Genomic DNA, 5,567 nt, shown 5'->3' on the forward strand with positions numbered 1-5,567 from the left:
GTAACCCTCAGTGTCGCGCCCTCACCGCGCTCAACCAGTGAGCGGACCGGTGTCTATATGGGATCTGAACCCTCGGTGGGAGCGCCACCACACTCCCAAGCGCCGCACTCTACCGAGTGCGCCACCGGGCCGGCCCCTCAAGTGATTTCTTTACTAAAGTTTCCCTTTATCGCAAACACCCACTTCAAGGAAAAGGACCTGAGGAGTTTCACACCTAAATACTGAATAATAAGTGAAAAAAGATGATACAATGCAATTTCTCACACTAAATTTTAACCTGATTTATTTTAATCAAATAATCTCTCTTGTCTAAGAAAAGGTCATAGAAGAGAATGCCATACTGGAGATAAACAGAGCTTCAAAATAAATAAGTAGAGGGAGTGGAGAGGTATCTCATTAATTGTTATGTGTGGTGAAAAATACATAAAGAATGATTGAAATGACAATGAACAATTATAAAACTAAATTAGAATATCTCTGCTTCTGTTTATTTAAAATAAAATCTGTATTAAACAAACCACTCCTCTTAACACTTTTTTTTTTTTTTCTTATATAATGATACCAGATCTATAAAGCATTTACTTTGCTGTTTTGTGCTACTATAGAAAAAAGGAAAGTTTGGTATTTAGGACAAAATTGCAGATAAAATTTATTATTTTGATTTAAATTGTGGAGGAAATTTGAAGGCCAAATGCATTTGCATTTGAAATCAGAAAATAAAGATTTCTAAAATCTTGAGAAGAACTTTGTGCTGATCTTATAAAAATACTTTATACTAATGATATAATAGGCAAATATCCTGATTATTCTCAAAACCTAATAAACTTTCCCAAAGCTTATTTTTTAATTCTTATAAAAGTTCACTACAGAAGACAGGTAGTTAATAATACTTCAAAAGATGGAAAATATCTTTATACCTGAGCTTGAAAAAAATGCAGCCCAAAGATGTGGAATCCTTGGTAGTAAATCGCATGATAAGTTAATACCAGACCCATAAAATATTTGAGTCCATTTGACATTTCTCACTTACAAGAACACCTTGGCCTATTAGATATTTCCATTCTTATTCAGAATCTCACACACACAGTTGCTCAATATGTTCTTGATAATCATAGTGGATCATAAATTGTTATTACATAGCAGATATTCATGCATATGTTGAATGCTTGAACAAAAGACCCACCTCCTACATGAACCATGTAAACAATTCAGTAAAATTCATTGCCTAACAAAATTTTCATGAAGAGACTCAAACTTTGGGATCAAAGTTCCCTAAACTCATCTGAATTCATTTCTGGTTTTCAACTTTTAGACAAATATTGGCTTTTTAATACACACAAATGTTTCTAGTCTACTTGTCCTATCAGGATAAGAGGACAAGAATAAGGACAATTTGGTTTGGATTTAATACAAGATTAAACTCAAAGGACTTTACTTCTGATACCTTTACTGAGATGTATTTCAGATCAAAAGTTGTTGCTCTTTAAAGAGATACGGATAGTGACTACACACAAAACTAGTTAGTATTCTGACATTATCCCTCATACCCAAAGCTTAAATGTTATGCATCTGATACGAAGTCAATATTTCAAGCTGTTGAAGTCTAAAGCACATCTTTATAATATATGTCATAAGCTTCTTGAGCATTCTCAAGCTCCAAATTCATCCCCCTTTTCTTTTGAAAAACAATTTCAAATGAATTTCTGATGATGAAGGAATTAACAAATCTAAAGTACACAAGTCACATGTGCTTAGAATGAATCAAACAGAAAAAATTTAGTATGGCAGAAAAGACCTATCATATGGATTATTTTCTGCCTATCAAATCCACAATCACTAAAGTGAAGACAATGACATACATCAATTACTTTAATTTTACAATTAAATGGCCTACTGCCAGCAGAAACTTGCATTAAGTTGACTGTTTCAAGTGCGTTACTTTCTCTGTAGCTTGATTTTTTAAGGGTGTCTACTTAAGGGTGCAGCAAAATTTGTTAATTAAAATCACAGCCTAATTCACGAATGAAAAAAGAAACGTAAAGGTCCTGTCAAGTCTTTTAATATTAACTTGAATTTCTATTCATCTATAAAATCATAACAAAAATTAACCTTCTCATCATAGATGGCATAAGAAATAATGAATTCTTCTTAATGTGAAGCTTATGAAAAACGTGGAAGACATTTTATATGATGTCAACTTAAAATCAGCAATGGTTTTCTTGAATTATGCATTTCATCTAGAAACCCAGTGGAATAAAAAGAAGTTTTTCCAATGAAAATTATAAATTGATACTTAAATTCTTTAGGGACATCTTTAAATGAAATTTTCTAGCATGATTAAAAATAATAGATCATACATGGTGTTCAACTTCATTGAATAGGTGTTAAAATAAGTGATCTTATACAAATTCGGAATACCTGAGTCATTAATGACATAGTAGACATAGTGGGGTTCTTTCATTTTTATTATCAATGAAGACATTTGACTATGTTTTTAAATAGTAACTCTTAATTGCAAAATAGAAACACCAGAAAATGGTGTGCTTTTTTCTATTAGTTTCCCTCTCTAATTCTAGAGACTATCAGCATTCAACCTGTTGTGAAGACTATCATGAATGCTATGATATAATGAGACTGATTTTCTCAAGCTGCTTAAGAAAACCACTTTTGTTCTGGCAGTGTCTCTCCTCATCTATGCATAGAGTAAAATGAGTGACATGTTACAAAATTATGTTTATGCTTTAGTTTGAATATGAATTGATACATGCTCCCCATAGGATTCTGGAAACTATAGATGGGTCCAGAAAATAAAACAGAGACACCAAAGTCCCATGAACCAAATAATCACTGCTAGCAGTCTGATTGGTTAGGTCTGTAATTTTTGGCATGCATGTGGTCTTTGAGGGAAGGCACTGTCTTGTTTATTGCTACATTCCCTGTTCTCAACACAGCACTCTGTACAAAGCACTTGCTCAATGAAATTTGCTTGTTTAATACATGCAAAGACACACATATTCAAATGGGGTCAGACTGTTAATATATAGCACTTCTTTCTTTTTCATGTAACAATTAAGTATAAGAATGTTCCTTATGTTCTTAAATATTCTTCTAAAACGTGACCTTTGAAGTTGCATTAAATTCCTTTTTTTGATAATCAGTACTTTATGAATTAGTATTTGAGGACATAATGGTTGTTTCCACTTTTTCTAGACAGTATGTTTTTTGGCATGTGGTTATTCTCAAGTTTTCATGTTTCATAAAAGGGAAAAAAGTGGCACAAAAAGAAACAGTTTTTAAAAAGCTTTTTATTTGTCCCACTAAATAGCATTCCAGAAAATTGGAATTCCTAACAATATGTAAAGGTGTCTTTTTAATCTACCTTCAGAAAAATTTATTTCTTATATTTTTTATTTCATATACAAAAATAGTATTAATTTTCATTTGATTATTAGTGTGAGCATTTGAATTTTTCTGTGATTTGTTTATATTACAAAGTCTTTTTTTCACAACCACTAGTCTGCCTTATATTTATTTTTTATAAATTTTTATCACAGTTTGTTATTTGCCTTATATTTTTGGTATACTGATATACACCAAAGTGTATAAAAGTGAGTCTGATAAATATAATTTTAAAAGAAATTTACTGGAAGATTTTTCTTATTAAACTTTTCTTATATATTGACGAATTATAGTTGTAAGGTTTTTGTGATTATAAATGACAGGCTTATTGAAGAAAATTTGTTTAGGACAAAAGTATATTTAAAAATTATTCATTATGTAAAAAAAATTTAAAAATTATCCCATTATGTAAAGATAATACTGATGAAATTCCTTTTAATCCTTATGCTGTGCATTTTAAAATATGTGAGTTGATACATTTTAAATAAGGTACATATATGAGACTGTACTATATTATCATTAGACATAAATGGCATCTACACTACCCAAATTATTACCATTTATAATACTTTTAAGTCAAACCTTACTTCGGATGAACAAATTTCAAATGTAGTATTTTGGAGTACTTCTAAATGCAATGTATGCAATTTAAGGAATATTTCCAATAGTGTTTTTGTTTGTAGATAAAAATCTTTCATATATTTCTTTCCAAAAACACAAGATTTCATATTTGTGGAGAAATTCCCGCCAGATTATGATGTCTGGGATATAATTCCTGGCTCACTCTCCTGATAAAATGTTAATCAAGCTTTCCGTTTAACTTGGAATAAAGTTAAAACCAGTAAGTGAGGTCTCCCAGGCCTCACTCAACCTTGCCTTGTTTTCTGCTCCAACCTGATTTGAAAATAAATGTTATCATTAGAAGAAATGTGGCATTCTGATGTTGAAACTTTAAATTATCTCAAGCCAGTAGCTCATGTGACAGATGTTGTTGTTGTTTCTCTGGGAAATTGAAAATATCCTGCCCATCTGGGGTGTATTTGCTGTGGGGTCCTGAGGTGTTTCTGTACCAGTTTGGTAACCAGGACTTTGGGTGAACAGAAGGAAGTATATGGTAAAGGATAAAAATAATTCAATAGCTTATGCTGACTAAACGCCGGGCATATATTAATTTAAGTAGGATTTAAATAAATGTATGCATGATGGGTTGTTAAAAAAATGTTAGTATGACTTTTGGGGGATTTTGACATGAAAAACACTGATGCCCTTTTGTCTTTTGCTTTTGATACTACAGGCAGAAAGTAGAACTTAACAGAATCATATATTATTTTAATACAGTAAGTAAATTCAAATCATTTAAAATTTACTTACACAATTCATTTCATCAAACTGAAAGACACAAACCTTAAGAATAGTCAAATTAGACTGTAAAAGGCCACATCAGAGCAACAATTTAAATAAAGAAAAATGAAGTTGACAGACTACTCTTTGTTCTACCCATACTCCATCTCTAATTTACTTACTGTAACTACTAATTTTTAAAAGCAAGTTCATTGTACTATTTTTGTGTTTTCACTTCTTCAACTGATGATTTCTTTAGAGAATCTGCAGTCCAAATACAATGAACACTTTTTTTTTGTTGTTGTTGGAACAGAGTGTGAAGATTGTTTTGTGGACAACAGACCTTTAATCATTTTATGGAAAAAACACTAAGTTATAATACTGATTTCCATTACTAAGGACTAGGCACATCTTATTAGCAGTAAATTAATATTAACTTATTAATATTATACAGTGAAAAAATACATAACTAAGAGTCGGTGAGATATAGTCCGATGTCAGTTTCTGGTAAATCAAGGTATCAGCTTTCAATTTATTAAAGCAGGGAGGAGATGTGTCAGCTGATCTGAGATTTTAGCCTCTGCAATGGACTAAATGTTTATGTCTTCCCTTCCCCTCCAAAAACCCTATGTTGAATTACTAACTCACAAGGTGAGGTATAAAGGAGGTGGAAGGTTTGGGAGGTGATTACGTCATTAGGACCACATAAGGCTACAGTTAAACAACAGCTGTCTATGGACCAGAAGTGGGCCCTCAGCAGACACGGAATCTGCTGGCACGTTTTTTTTTTTTTTTTTTTTTTTTTTTTTTTTTTTTTTTTTTCTTTT

Source organism: Galeopterus variegatus, unplaced genomic scaffold, assembly GCF_000696425.1.
Source record: "Galeopterus variegatus unplaced genomic scaffold, G_variegatus-3.0.2 Scaffold107, whole genome shotgun sequence".
Classification (NCBI taxonomy): domain Eukaryota; kingdom Metazoa; phylum Chordata; class Mammalia; order Dermoptera; family Cynocephalidae; genus Galeopterus; species Galeopterus variegatus.